Source organism: Macaca fascicularis, chromosome 13 (genome assembly GCF_037993035.2).
Source record: "Macaca fascicularis isolate 582-1 chromosome 13, T2T-MFA8v1.1".
NCBI lineage: Eukaryota > Metazoa > Chordata > Mammalia > Primates > Cercopithecidae > Macaca > Macaca fascicularis.
In genome coordinates, this window is record NC_088387.1 from 112,261,478 (window position 1) to 112,276,403 (window position 14,926).

Genomic DNA, 14,926 nt, shown 5'->3' on the forward strand with positions numbered 1-14,926 from the left:
TTCTTTTCCTAATCATTGTTATTGAAATATTAAGCACTGTCTCTTTCCCTCCTTTCCTTTCCTTTCCTTTCCTTTCCCTTCCTTTCCCTTCCTTTCCCTTCCTTTCCCTTCCTTTCCCTTCCTTTCCTTTCCTTCCTTTTTTTTTCTAGCTTAAACACACATAGTAGATAGAAGTCTACTACTTGCCAGGTCTTGGTCAAGGTGGCTATTCCTGGGTATGGGCAGCTTCCCTCCACCGAGTGACTCAAGGATTGAAGTTCTCCCAGCCTCTTGCTCCACCATCCCCTATGGTCTCATCATCATCTGCAAGCAGCTGGGAGAAGAGGGTTTGTGAAGAAAGCACACTCACACCTTACTTTCTAGCTAAAAAAGTCAAAGTGTACAAATCATATACAAAAAGTGCACAAGTCGGCCGGGCGCGGTGGCTCAAGCCTGTAATCCCAGCACTTTGGGAGGCCGAGATGGGCGGATCACGAGGTCAGGAGATCGAGACCATCCTGGCTAACACGTTGAAACCCCATCTCTACTCAAAAAAAATATAAAAAACTAGCCGGGCGATGTGGTGGGCGCCTGTAGTCCCAGCTACTCGGGAGGCTGAGGCAGGAGAATGGCGTAAACCCCGGAGGCGGAGCTTGCAGTGAGCCGAGATAGCACCACTGCACTCCAGCCTGGGCGACAGAGCCACACTCTGTCTCGAAAAAAAAATAAATAAATAAAAATAAAAAAAGTGCACAAGTCATAAGTATATAACTTGTTAAACTTTAACAAAGTGAATGCATCATGTAAATCACTACCCATGTTAAGTAACAGCACATTATAATATTATCATCATCCAGTCCTTACCTGCTGAAGGTAGCCAGTCTCCTGACTACCATACATTAGTTTTGTTTGCATTTGAACTTTATATAAATGTCGTCACAGTTTATACACACTCGGGTCTGGTTTCTTGGACTCCAGGTTCATGTCATTGTGCATAGTGGTATTAATAGTTTGCTTCCCTTCCTGGTCATATAGCACTCCATTTTATAAACATATATTTATCTATTCTCTTGTTGATGGACATATAGGAAGAGCAATGGCTGCTGAGTACTGTACTTGTTTCTTGGCATATCTGCATGCATTTCTGTTGGCTATAAACCTAGAATTGGACTTGCTGGCTCATAGGGTATGCAGATATTCAATTTAGTAGACACTGCCAATCTTTTTTTTTTTTTTGAGACGGAGTTTTGATCTTGTTGCCCAGGCTAGAGTGTAATGGCACAATCTCGCCTCACTGCAACCTCTGCCTCCCAGGTTCAAGCAATTCTCCTTTCTCAGCCTCCTGAGTAGCTGGGATTACAGGCGCCCACCACTATGCCTGGCTAATGTTTTTGATTTTTTAGTAGAGATGGGGTTTCACCATGTTGGCCAGGCTGGTCTCGAACTCCTGACCTCAGGTGATCTGCCTACCTCGGCCTCCCAAAGTGCTGGGATTACAGGCGTGAACCACCATGCTTGGCTATCATTTTTTTTAACTCTGACCAGAGGAATTACAGAAGGTTCTTGAGAAGGTGCCCTTAAAAAGACCATACATAGGCCAGGCACAGTGGCTCATGCTTATAATCCCAGCACTTTGGGAGGCCGAGGCAAGAGAATCACTTCAGGTCAGGAGTTCAAGACCAGCCTGGGCAACCTAGTGAGATCCCCAGCTACATAAAACATTTAAAAATTAGCCAGGCACGACGACGTTTGCCTGTAGTCCTAGCTACTTGGGAGGCTGAGGTGGGAGGATTGCTTGAGTCCAGGAGGTACAGTGAGTTGTGACTGCGCCACTGCATTGCAGCCTGGGCAACAGAGTGAGACCCCGTTTCAAAAATAAAAATAAAAACCTATAAACAATGATCAGGACCAGGACTGTACTGGGGGAGAAAAGGAAAAGAAATGCCGGGGAGAGGGAGTCCACGGGCAAGATCTGCAGGCCAGAAAGTGCCTGGTGGATTTTCGGAATAGTCCAGACTAGTGTGCGGGACTGTAGGCCCCTGCAGATTGGACATCAGCAAGCTGTCCTTAAGAAACATCTGGCCAGGCACGGTGACTCAGGCCTGTAATCCCAGCACTTTGGGCGGCCGAGGTAAGCACATCACTTGAGGTCAGGAGTTGGAGACCAGCCTGGCCAACATGGTGAAACCCCATCTCTACTAAAAATGCAAAAAAAAAAAAAAAAAAATAGCCAGGTATGGTGGCATATGCCTGTAATCCCAGGTACTTGAGAGGCTGAGGCAGGAGAATTGCTTGAACCCAGGAGGCAGAGGTTGCAGTGAGCCGAGTGACAGAGCGAGACTCTGTCTCACACACATACACATACACAAAAACATTCCAGGGTGGTTAAACCTCCGGGCCTCCTCCTGCCTCTGATTTTCATCGGTGAGAATGGGAGAATACTAACTTCTCTCACAGGATACAGAGTATGTTAAGGAGTTGTAATTCATCAATGTTATATTTTTCTTTTCTTTCTTTCTTTTTTTTTTTTTTTTTTTTGTGAGACAGAGTCTCACTCTGTCACCCAGGCTGGAGTGCAGTGGCTCGATCTTGGCTCACTGCAAGCTCCGCCTCCCGGATTCATGCCATTCTCCTGCCTCAGCCTCCCAAGTAGCTGGGACTACAGGTGCCCGCCACCACGCCTGGCTCATTTTTTTTGGTATTTTTAGTAGAGACAGGGTTTCACCATGTTAGCCTTGGCCTCCCAAAGTGCTGGTATTACAGGCGTGAGCTACCACGCCCGGCCTCTTTGGTGTTTTTGTTTTTTAGGCTTTGTTGGTGCTTTGCTGTCTGTGTGGAGGACACAGAGAGTCATAAACCACGATCTCCTCCCTTCTAGAGTTCCCTTCTTGGCGTTAGAGTCATTAGCTGGCTGTGTCGTGGTCAATGTGCTGAGCTTTGTGGTTCCTGGAGCCGACTCCCTCCCTCTCTGCTGCCTCCATGCATGGAGGTCACTTGCTGGAACGCAGATGTGTGCAATACCCAGAGATCCAAGTTAAATATCTCAACCGGTTCTTGTGGTTGTGGAAACAGCTTTGGCTCCCAGGCGGTTGACACTGAAAAACAGAAGTCCCTGCTGCGTCTGACATCACGTGGCTCAGGAGGTCAGTTGCCTTCTCAAAAAGTGAGCTTCCTGTGTGGATAAGGCAGCCCCACAGCCAGCCTGGCAACAGACAGCTTCATGAGAAGGGACAAGATGAAAACGGATTCCTGGGCAAGGCTGAGAGTGGATCCGCCATTCCTGCCTGAGCCTCTTCCACAGCTGCCCTTTTTAGGGGTCACCAGACTTCCTCATACAGACCTCATGGTGCCCGCACCTGGACCCGTTAGAAGGTTCTGTTGCCTTAGCTTAGTAAATTTTCATAGAGAGTTTTAAGCTTTCCTTTTTGCATGTTATCCTCATGGTTGTACTCTTCAGGGCACTTGTTCCTTCGGTAATTATCCTTAATGAAGGTATTTCCATATTGACGCGAGGTAGGTGGGGTGTTGAAGACAGAGGGAGACTCGAGACGGTGCATTGCCTCTGGATTACATGAGAGGGGTTAGATGGCTGAGTGTTAGTTACATCCCAGTCAGAACACTTGCGCCACTAGGTTTCACCAAATGCCAATCATACTGGACTGAGCTCCTCTGCTCCTCTCCCTGAAACTATTATGGCAAGTCATTAACAAAAAGGCTTCCTTTTCTGAAGGCAAATATCTCTCTATCTATCTCATCAGTCTTAGCGCTGGAAGAGATGCAGCTCTGGGCTGGCTCTGATGCAGACTTGTCACAAAGGCTTGAGTAAGTGACTTCATCTTGCTGGGGAGAAATGGTCCCTTGCCCCAGGTTCAAATGGTTGCCACCTTCCAGCTACAGTAGGGATCCAGGGTGGGGCAGAGCTGAAGGCTAACCCTGGGCCAGAGGGTCAACATGATGTCATGTGCATTAAGCAGGAGAGGTCCTTGGGGACCCGAGAAGACGCCTAGGGTCAAAGGAAGCTGATTTTTCTGGTTATTAGAATGATCCCATTTCTCTGATTTCAGGGACTTCAGAAGACTTCCAGATTTGGTCACCCCCAAAGCTTGAAATGTCACTAGGGGTCACTCCCTTGACTAAGAGATTGATTGCCAAGGGCTCCTGTTAAAATGCTCAGCGTCACCAAGCAGGGCTGTCTGCATGCACAACACCTGCTCATAGCCGCACATTCACCCGTGAGCCTCCCTGGCTGCCTCTTAGCAGAGCCTGGACAGGATGGGATTAGGGAGGCCAGGCCTGTAATCCTAGCACTTTGGGAGGCTGAGGCGGGCGGATCACCTGAGGTCAGGAGTTCCAGAGCAGCTTGGTCAACACAGTGAAACCCCAGCGGAGACCACTGCAACAGACTGAGACCCCATCTCATAAAAACAAACAAACAAACACAAACAGAACAACCCAGGGAGGTATGCATAGTTAACAGAAGAGGAAACTGAGGGGTTAATCTGCTAAGGTCATACCTCATAGGTATAGTAGAGAGGTCCAGGTAAGAATTCAGTTCTTTTTCGGCTTCTTGGTCAGTTTAGGTATTTATTTATTTATTTATTATTTTTTGACGGAGTCTTGCTCTGTCGCCGAGGCTGGAATGCAGTGGCACAATCTCAACTCACTGCAACCCCCGTCTTCTGGGTTCAAGCGATTCTCCTGCCTCAGCCTCCCGAGTAGCTGGGATTACAGGCGCCCGCCACCACGCACAGCTAATTTTTGTATTTTTAGTAGAGACGGGGTTTCATCATGTTGGCCAGGATGGTCTCCTGACCTTGTGATTTGCCCGCCTTGGCCTCCCAAAGTGCTGGGATTACAGGCGTGAGCCACCGCGCCCCGCCTGTTTTGTTTTTTACCTTAAGTGCATGATGAGGGAGATGAGAAAACGGGGGGAGAGAGAGAGTATTGTGACCACCCCCTAGCCTGGGAGAGAGATTTGTATGCCTGTTGTGAAAAGCAGGGATGGGAATTCTGAAATAAAAACACAGTTGGACAGTTTCCCACGGAGTGGTAACGTAAACCCACTCAGGCTAACCATACTCAAGTGCTGTCTGTCTACCCACACGCCCGTGTCAGAAATGCCCTTCAGTGCTTCCATGCAGAAGGGAAGGAAGCACTTTTACATTTTAGTTCTGCTTGTTATTTGGAAGTTATTTTAAAGGTCATTTAAGTGGGTTTTTTTGTTGTTGTTGTTAACAGTTGTTTCCAGCCACTGCTATGAGCCCACCTAAATGAAATCATGAGGACTAAGGAGAGGGGCACCCATGACTGCCTTCATCCACCCCCACATCATCTTTTCACCCATCCACCCATCCTTACTGCAGACCTTACTGGGCACCTGTGCCAGGAGACGGTCACTGCCCATCAGAAGCTCATACAGGGAGAAGCAGTGGCCACAGCAGATGACCTGGGTCCTAGAGAACACTTGGAGAACAAGGGAAGGCTGCGGAAACCGCCCTGTCCACAGCGTGCATGCATGTTCTTGGGTGCATGTCTGTGTGTTTGCGTGTGTGTTTGCTTGTGTGGGTGTGCAGCGTGTGTGTGTGTGCGAGAGAGACAGAGACTGAGAGTGCAAGCGGGTGTAAGCACATACACCCGCCCATCAGCCCCACCTGTCTGCTCAGAGTTTCGCCTGTCACCTGGCCACGCCCTGTGACCCCCCTCCCGGGCTGGGTGAAGCCAGGACACCTGTTGCCAGCTGCGAGCACCTGCCTGGTTGCTGCGCCGTGTCCTGTGCATGTTCCAAGCCCACCCCCTGGGGTAATCCAGGCCATGACTCAGGAACATCGTATTGGGACACCCGAGACCCCCTAGCCCCTGCCCCAGGGGTCAGGGCAGCGAGTCCCATCTCCCTTAGCTGGGCTGGGCCCAGGCAGCCTGTATCTCTGTTTGCTCCAGAGGCTGGGTGCATCCCGCTTGGGGGCTGGGTGCGTCCCGCTTGGGGGCTATGTGAGGCCCGCTGGTTTTCACCCACAGATTCCAAGGGTTCTCAAGGCAGAGGAAAGAGACAATTAGGGCGCCTAACACCCATGTTGGTTGGACGAGAGTGAATCCCAGGTCTGCTTGGGAGGCTTTAGGCATTCAGCTCGGCCCTCTCTGAGGGGGAGGGCACGTCGGCCACTCTGTCGGGGCATCTCTGTGCTCTGCACCGTGTGGGCTCATCACAGACACGAGAGTGCATCCTCTCAGCGGGAAGGGCCTGGCAGGATTTGCCTGTTTTCTCGCGCACAGGTTGAGTTTCTTGGCCAGCATCACACAGCCAGGCTGAAGTGGAGCAGGGCTGCGGGCTGCACCCAGTGGTCTCTCGTCAATCTCGGCCTTTCAGTCCCTGTCTGGGAGAGGGTCTCAGCACGAAGGGCAGAGGGGTCTCCTGGAATCAGCCAGTGCTGTGTCGGTGAGAAAGGCCAGGAGGAAACTGGAGGGCCACAGGCCTGAAACTCTCCCGCTGTCTTGCCGGGCGCCCGAACCTGTTCGACCTGGGTGTCTTCCCGGTGGGGGACAGGGGGGCTGCATCACTCACTCTGCCTGTGTCCTAGGGAAGTCTACCCATTGCCCTCCAGCACCGGCAGAACAGAGACCCCCACGGTGGCCAGGCCTGTGCGGGGTGTAAACAGTGTCTCAGGGCGTCTTGGTGTCCTCACTACTACATCCTCCATGTTCCAGAGGAGAAACCGAGGCCCCAAGGACACCCGGAATTGCCCAGGGTCACACCGAAGGGAAAGAGGTGATGTTGAAGTGGACACAGGGTGATGAGAGGGCTGCAGAAAAGGAGATACCCTGGCATGCCAAGCCTGGGGTTGGTTGTCCACATCCAGGAAGGTCCCTGCAAGATCATGGCATCTCTTCATGGCAAGCAGACGTAGCACCATGAATACCCATGGCCACTCCCAAGGACCCCTTCATGCGGCGGCTGTGTCCAGCACTGGGCATGCAGGAACCGAGGCCCAGAGAGTTCCGGGTGGGTGGGGAGAGCTAGAGCCTTCCTCCTGGGCTCCAAGGCTTTTCAGTAGCACCACTGGCTGTCTAGAAGGTTGCTGTGTGATTGGAAACTTGTGCTTTGAAATGCAATTATCTGTATGGGGAGGAGGTTGTACTGGAGGCAGCAGTGAGGGGTGGCAGTGCCAGGCCAGAAATAGATGTGGGTCCCCTTGCATGGAGCTGCCACTCCCCCAGTCACTCCGTCCTAACAACCAAAACCCCAAAAGGGGGCTGAGCCGTCCCTTATGAGTGAGAGTAGAGGAGAAGGAAGGGGCTATGGGGGGAGAGGAGTACATGGAGCTGGCCCACGTGGAGAGAGGGACCCTAGTGGTCCCTTGGGTGGCCCTGGGGAGGTTTGCCATCAGAGCGACCTTAGTGACTGTGCCACCTCAGCCCTGACCTGGGCAATGGCTGTGAGGGCACTGAGCACAAGATGTGGCTCTCACAGAACCTCAGATGTATCTCCAGACATCCACCTATCTGTGCACCTGACACCCATTTCCTCCAGACATCCACCTATCTGTGCACCTGACACCCGTTTCCTCCAGACATCCACCTATCTGTGCACCTGACACCCGTTTCCGGAACAGCTGCTTGGCCAAGCACCACCAGCTTGTCTCTAGGCCCCTCTTGCTGGGGAGCCCAGGCTGGGGCAAAGGAAGGCACAGGGGCATCCACTCCGGGCTTTCCAGAATAGGCAGAGCGAAGAAGAAGTGCCCTCTGGACATGCGGAGGGAGGAGATGAGAAGAGTCCCCAGCACCAGAAGGGGTGGAGACGGCTTTGCTGGGGCAGGGGGCACAGATAACCTGGTGCTAGGCTCTGGCTGCAGTTGTAAACAACCAAAGTTTTAAAAAGAAGGTGAACTTCTTAGAAAAGGAAACGACATTTATAAAGAGGTAGGGATGTGAGGGCAGGGACAATGGCCTTGGTGGCCACAGCTCTTAAACTAGTGGGGAGAAGGCAGCCACACCAGCATGGTGAGATCCAAGCTGCAGTGACAGCACTGCACTCGCTCCAGGTAGGTTGCTCAAATGGAAGCTTCTAGATGGATAACGAAGGCGGCACAACCCCCAGTCATTGTCTGAGGACCACCCTAGGGGGTGGAGCTAGTGCAGGCCAAGTGGATGCAGGGCCCACGGCCAGTTTCCAGGGTGAGCTGAGGGGCAAGCCGTGGGAAGCCCCAGAGGCAGACGCTGAGGGACGGGCACCCCAAGAGAGTCCAGGGATCCAAGGCCATCTGGGTGGAGCCTGGACAGCGTCTACTCCAGGGGGCAAAGCTGAGGCAGGCGCCGAGGGCCTTCCAGTGGATGTGGAGACTTCGGCTTACTCCCACGCTGACTTTATCCCATTTCTGAGCCTGTCACCATGCCTAAAGCCTTTTGGGTTCAGTTTCGCTAGAGACTACCGATGGCCTCCCATAGGGTGGGGACAGGACAGCCTTCCTGCTGCCTGGAATGGGATGCCGACCGAGGGATGGGCTCTCTCTTAAAGACTTGCCACCACACCTCTCTTTTCCATGCCAGGCTTCTGGGGTCCCCTCTGCTGCAGGTGCTTTGGGAATCTCAGTGGTTCTGCAGGGCAAAGCTGGCCCTGACCATGTGCTGCTGAATGGGCTGCCGTGGTTCCCTTGGTTTCCCGTCTTGCAGAGTGGGTGAACTCTCACCCACTCTTGTCTCCTCGTCTCTGTGCCCTGTCCTCCTGCAGGGCTTGGGAAACCATAGGTAATAAACACATAAGCCAGTCTGCCATCTCCACTGAAACCAATGCTCTTTCTGTTTTCCCATCTGCCTGCCTAGGACTGAGGTCAGCTCCGGGGTCAGAGGCAGGACTGGAGTTGGGTTCTGACTCACGCAGAGACAGGGATTGGGAGAATAAGTCAAGGTGGAGGGCAGAGGCTCCAGGTCTCTGCCAGGCTCACCTCAGAAGTGGGTGTGTCAGGCTGTCCAGAGTGGAGTGCACAGAGGCTGGGGCTTTGACAAGGGCAGGGTGACCAGTCCAGGCTGGCCTCAAAGGCAAGAACTTGACTGCAGCACCAGCAGGTGTCCGAGGTGGGTGGGCCCTAAGGAGGCTGAGGGAGATGGTAAACTGTGAAGAGCCAGCAGCCCAGGAGCTAAATGCTGGGAGGCAGAGAAGATAGGAGAGGGAGGTGTGCAGGACCTGGTGGTCAGGGAAGGCCAGTGAGCAGGTGTTTAGAAGCAGCACCTCCTGTGATTGGGGCTGAGGGTGAACTCTGCTTTCAAGCAGAGCTGGTTTGTCCTGGGCCTTCCATCATGGCACCAGGTCAAGGTGGGCCATTAGCACTGAGGCCTGTGGGGAGGCAAGGCCTGTGGGCAGAGTCACAGAATGAGAGAAAAACGAAGACAGACACTGCAAGGACTTGAGTGTCACTCTGAAGGAAGCCACTCAATGGTAAATGGAGTAATAACATGGTAGCCTTTCCTGGGGAAGCCCAGAGACAAGGGGGCTCTGCCACTTGTGGGAGGCTCTCAGAGGAGGAGAGCTGATGTATTCAGACTTCCATTAATATCATCTCTGGGCCGGGTGCAGTGGCTCATGCCTGTAATCTCAGCACTTTGGAGCCCGAGACGGGCTGATCACAAGGTCAGGAGTTTGAGACCAGCCTGGCCAACATGGTGAAACCCTGTTTCTGCTAAAGATACAAAAAGTTAGCTGGGTGTGGTAGCACGTGCCTGTAATCCCAGCTACTCGGGAGGCTGAGGCAGGAGAATCGCTTGAATCGAGGAGGTGGAGGTTGCAGTGAGCCGAGATCGTGCCATTACTCTCCAGCCTGGGCAACAGGGCAAGACTCTGTCTAAAAAAAAAAAAATTAAAAATAAAAATTCACCTGTGACTGCCCCACGGGGGTGAAGGCACAGCCCGTGCCTGGATGATGCTTTACCCTTTACAAAGCACTCAAGGGCAACATCATGGCCTTAGTCTGTTTCATGCTGCCATTTAGAATACCTGATGCTGGGTGACTTATAAAGAAGAGAAATTTACTTCTCACAGTGCTGGGGGTTGGGAAGTCCAAAATCAAGGCTCCAGTAGGCTCAGTCATCCAGAGAGGGCTGCACCCTCCAGAGTGGAGGAGCACTGTGTCCTCATTTGGTGGAGAGTGGGAGGCTGGGAGGCAAATGAGCCAGAGGCCATGTGAAGTCACTTCTACTAGGGCCTTGATTGATCTCATTAACAAGGGAGAGACCCTTTTGGCCTAATCACCTGTTAGAGGCCATGCTCTTCAAGCCATCACATTGGCCACACCTGAATGTCGGAGGGGAGCCATTCAAACATATCATGCCCCGTTCTTTATTTTTATTTTTGAGACAGGGTCTCACTCTGTCGCTCAGGCTGGAGCGCAGTAGTGCAATCTCAGCTCACTGCAACCTCCACCTCCCGAATTCAAGTGATTCTTCTGCCTCAGCCTCCAGAGTAGCTGGGATTACCAGCGCCCACCACCGCGCCCGCCTAATTGCGTGGCCATTCTTAACCATAGCCTATGGTGGGAAGGAGCGCCCAGCTTGGGGCCAACACAGGCAGGTCAGGGAGGGGCTATGCCCAGCGGGGAACGGATGGCACGCTCCCTCCCAGAAAGGCTGCTGCAGGGCTCAGCACTCTGAACCTTAAAAGGTTTACCCAACACAGCCTCCAGATGCTCAGAGTCTTTCAGGCTCAGAACCAGAATTGTCAGCTTGCCAAGATGAATCTGTCTGTCTCTTGGGAGAGGCCCACACAGAATAAGCGTTTGTGAGTAATGTAGACAATTTATGCTGAGGCATGAATGTTAGAATAACTGACTTTTTGCATAGGCGTGATCAGAGCATTTTTCTTTCTAGGAAGCAGAAGTTTGCTTGGTAAACTTGGAATCGGAACCTGGGAATTGGGCCACTGGGATATTCAATGGCGTCAGACCGGTGTAGCTGATACTCCTGGACAGAGGGGCTCTGCCAACTGGACAGATGTGTGAAGTGTTGCTGACCGAGCTCCTTGCTCTGTGTGGGAGGGAGCTTGCCAGCTCCAGCCTTGTGGGTCTCCTTTTTCTATTTCCAAGCTTAAATAAGCACTTGGCTGTTCTGATTAGCATTTTTAAAAGCTGTGTTAATAAGTTCAATTAAAATAGAAGAATCTCTCATTCTGTCATATCGGGGTTCTTTTTAATTGCAAACCAATAAAACTTAAATGAACTTAAGCAAAAAATAATTTATTGGAAGGATATGTGGGAGATTGTACTAGGGTTCTCAAGAGAAACAGAGACTGAGGCAGAGAGAGAGACCAACTTTAACAATGATCTCACACAATTGTGGGGGCTGGCAAGTCTGAAATTTGGCCAGCAGGCTGAACATTCAGGCGAGCTGATGTTGCAGCTTGAGTCCAAACTCCACAGGACGGCAGGTTGGAAACTCAGGCAGGACTTCTGTGTTGCAGTTTCAAGAATTCCTTCTTCGATTTATCTATTTCCTCTCCAATTTAAGTCCTGGAGGCTGGAAGTCTGAAATCAAGGTGTCAACAGGGTTGGTTCCTTCCAAGGGCTCTGAGGGAAGGGTCTGTTCCAGGCCCCCTCTCCTTGGCTTGCAGACGGCAATCTTCACCTTTATGTGGCATTTTCCCTGTATATGTGCGTGTGTCCACATTTCCCCTTTCTATAAGAACACCGGCCATATTGGATCAGGAGCCCACTTACTGTTAACTAATTACATCTGCAATGATCCTAGTTCTAAACAAGGTCACATTCTGAGGTACTGGGGTTAGAACTTCCACATATGAGTTTCGAGGGAACCATCTTAGTTTGTTCAGGCTGCTATAATAAGACATCATAAATTGAGTAGCTTATAAATAGCAGACAATTATTTCTTGCAGTTCCGGAGGCTGGGAAGTCCAAGAACAAGGTGCTGGCGGATATGGCTGGTGAGGGTCTGCTTTCTGGCTCATACGTGGCACCTTCTACCTGTGTCCACACTTAGCGGAAGGGGGCATGGAGGAGCTCCCTTGGCCCTCTTTGATAAGGGCACTAACCCCATTCACAAGGGCTCCACCCTCTTGACCTAATCACCTCCTGAAGGCCCCACCCCCTAATACCATCACATTGGAGGATAAGATTTCAACATATTAATTTTGGGGGGACATAAACATTCAGAGCACAGCAAGACAAATTAAACCATAACGGGCCCAGGTGTGGTGGTTCACGCCTGTAACCCTGCACTTTGGGAGACCAAGGCAGGCAGATCATCAGAGATCAGGAGTTCGGGACCAGCCGGGCCAATATGGTGAAACTCTGTCTCTACTAAAAATACAAAAAGTATCTGGGCATAGTGGCAGGCGCCTGTCATCCCAGCTACTTGGGAGGCTGAGACAGGAGAATTGCTTGAACTCGGGAGGTGGAGGTTGCAGTGAGCCGAGATCGCACCATTGCACTCCAGCCTGGATGACAAGAGCAAAACTCCGTCTAAAAAAAAAAAAAAATTAGCTGGGTGTGGTGGTGCGCACCTGTAATCCCAGCTACTCAGAAGGCTGAGGCAGAAGAATCACTTGAACCCAGGAGGCAGAGTTTGCAGTGAGCTGAGATCACGCCATTGCACTCCAGCCTGGACAAAAAGAGCGAAACTCCATCTCAAAAAAAACAAAAAACAAAAAACAAAAAACCATAACGGAACATAATTCAAATAATAACAGAAACCAAGTTCAGAGGAGGGTGGAACTCAGGCTTGGGCATGGCCAACACCCAGGACATTTCCAGAGGCTTTGGAGCAGGAATCACCACCTCTGACTCAGAGCCCAGCAATCAGGGCAGGCAGCTATCTCTTAGCCCCTCAAGAGGAGTGAGGCACCCCAGCCAGTTTCTTTGTCCCTCTTTTCAAGAGCCAGACTGCAGAAGGGAGCAGTGACTGACCAGGCTGTGCAGGAGCCTGTCCCTTACCTGCAAGAGGGCGGCAGGGGCAGTGGGCAGGTGGGGACGGAGGGCCTTGAATGCTGGTCCCACCAGATGTTCTCCTGTGTGGAAGAGGTCATTCCAATTTTGCACCCTGGGATACTGTTAGGAAGAGGAAATGGAGGCAGGTAGCCAATGTGGCCAGCCCTGCTTCTCAAGCGACTCTCCCACCTCTGCCTGGATGCTTAGGTGTTGATTCCATGGCCTAATTCTCCGAGAGCACCAGCAGATGTGGATGCTGAGGCACACAGGTATTGGAGCTGTTGCCCAACGTCTGGCTGGGAGCCAAGAAGCCCAGGTGTCCCTGACAGTGCACCTTGAACCTGGGCCCGCCCTCTTATGTGGAGCAATCGGCCAAGTGTGCGCTGAAGACCTTCCGGTACAAATGTCTACAGTGGCTGTGTGTGCAGAGAAAGCTCTGGGCTTGGTCCCTGGAGCCGTTTCTCCAGCTCTCACATTTCTTTTTCCCAATCCTCTTGTAAGAAACTAAGGCAGCACCCTTTCCTAGCTTCAGGAGAAGAACTGAGGCCAGGTTTCAGGTGGGCCATGGAGGAGGAAGTACTGGGCTCTCAGGATTTCTCTCCCAGGGCCCTAGAGGAGGTGGCTGGCATTCCTCCTAGGGACAGCACCCTGTGCTGCCCAGACCCCTGTCCCCTCCCTGATGGGCAACACGGAGCTTTCCTGGGCTGCTGAACTACCAATGCCAAGAGGCGGGCCCACAGCCCCTCTGGACTCAGCCACAGCCTTGCCTGGAGCCCAGCGTCTGACCAGCCACAGGGCCCAGGGCATTTCCGAGAAATCAGAGGCAAGGATGCCAGAGCATGAGGAGCCTTGGATTCAGAACCAAGGCTCAGAGAAGGCAGCTCCTCAGATAGCTGGCTCAGAGAAGGTGGCCCCTCAAATGCTGCACAGCCAGCCCCAGGCTGATCCCACACCAACTCCCTGTTCTCTCAACAGGGCTCAAACTGGAGTCGCCCTGGATCTGTTTGGGGGGCATTTGGGAGTCCAGAATTATTTAGAAAGCCTTTTTTTTTTTGAGACGAAGTCGCTCTGTCACCCAGCCTGGAGTGCAGTGGTGTGATCTCGGCTCACTGCAACCTCTGCCTCCTGGATTCATGTAATTCTCCTGCCTCAGCCTCCCGAGTAGCTGGGATTAGAGGCATGCCCAGCTAATTTTTGTATTTTCAGTGAGACAGGGTTTCACTATGTTGGCCAGGCTGCTTTCCAACTCCTGACCCCAAGTGATCCGCCCGCCTTGGCCTCCCAAAGTGCTGGGATTACAGGCATGAGTCACCGCGCCCAGCCTAGAAAGACTTAATTGTGAGTTTGTAATCCAAGAAAAAAGAATCTAAAAAGAATACTATTTGCTTATTCTGATCAGGCCGACAAACCCCTGTGCCCAGGAGCCGTCTGGGCTCCCAAGACCTGACCTGCCTCGAGGTTGGAACTGTTTTAACTACGGCAGGCTCAGTGAGAGAAGAGCTGAGAAGCCAGCGACGACAGGGCCCAGGGACGCGGTGGGGGAAGGGGCTGCAGTTCTGCAGGCTCTGAGGTCTGCAGGTTCCAGACAGCCTCAGGCAGTTCGCAACCCTGTGATTCATGCCTCATCTTGGCTCAGCAAATGGAGCCCCAAGCCAGAGGGAGAATTTTCTAGGCTGTGTGGCAAGAGAACTGAGTGTGCGGAGGTTGGGGGTGGGCGCTGCTGCCAAGATGGGAGGCTCTGACTTCCCCAGAGCAGCCGGAGAGCCGGGAGCCTGGATGGAGCAGGGAGCGAGACTCCGGGAGGTGGGCCCGGGGCGGCCCTGCCGAAGCCCACCGTTTCTCCTGGGTCTGAAATGAGTCTACTTCCCTGAAAAGCAAACTGGAAGACTCACAAAGAGGAAGCGAGCCTGGAACACACACGGTGCCCCCTGCCCTGGATCCCCACGCCCGCCACGTTTCTAAATCCTCCCCGGTGCCGTCTGCCCCCACCCACTGCGAGGCCAGCTTCCGGGAGAGGTCAGGGT

The 14,926-nt window shown here is 52.3% G+C and overlaps 1 long non-coding RNA gene across 9 annotated transcripts in view; it reads left to right on the forward strand.

Annotated features, from left to right (window-relative positions):
• LOC107127174 (uncharacterized) overlaps positions 1 to 11,134 on the forward strand; it is a 37,685-nt gene extending 26,551 nt beyond the window's left edge. For 2 of the 9 annotated variants that reach the window (XR_012422687.1, XR_010580587.2), the window contains 2 exons: positions 2,858 to 3,122; positions 3,738 to 3,805. This is a non-coding gene — a long non-coding RNA (uncharacterized lncRNA). Of the gene's footprint in view, positions 1 to 149; positions 924 to 2,857; positions 3,123 to 3,737; positions 3,806 to 10,830 lie in introns of those variants that run through there. The other 7 variants (XR_010580586.2, XR_001484660.4, XR_012422686.1 and 4 more) reach the window with 5 other exon arrangements.
• Positions 11,135 to 14,926: the final 3,792 nt, after the last annotated feature.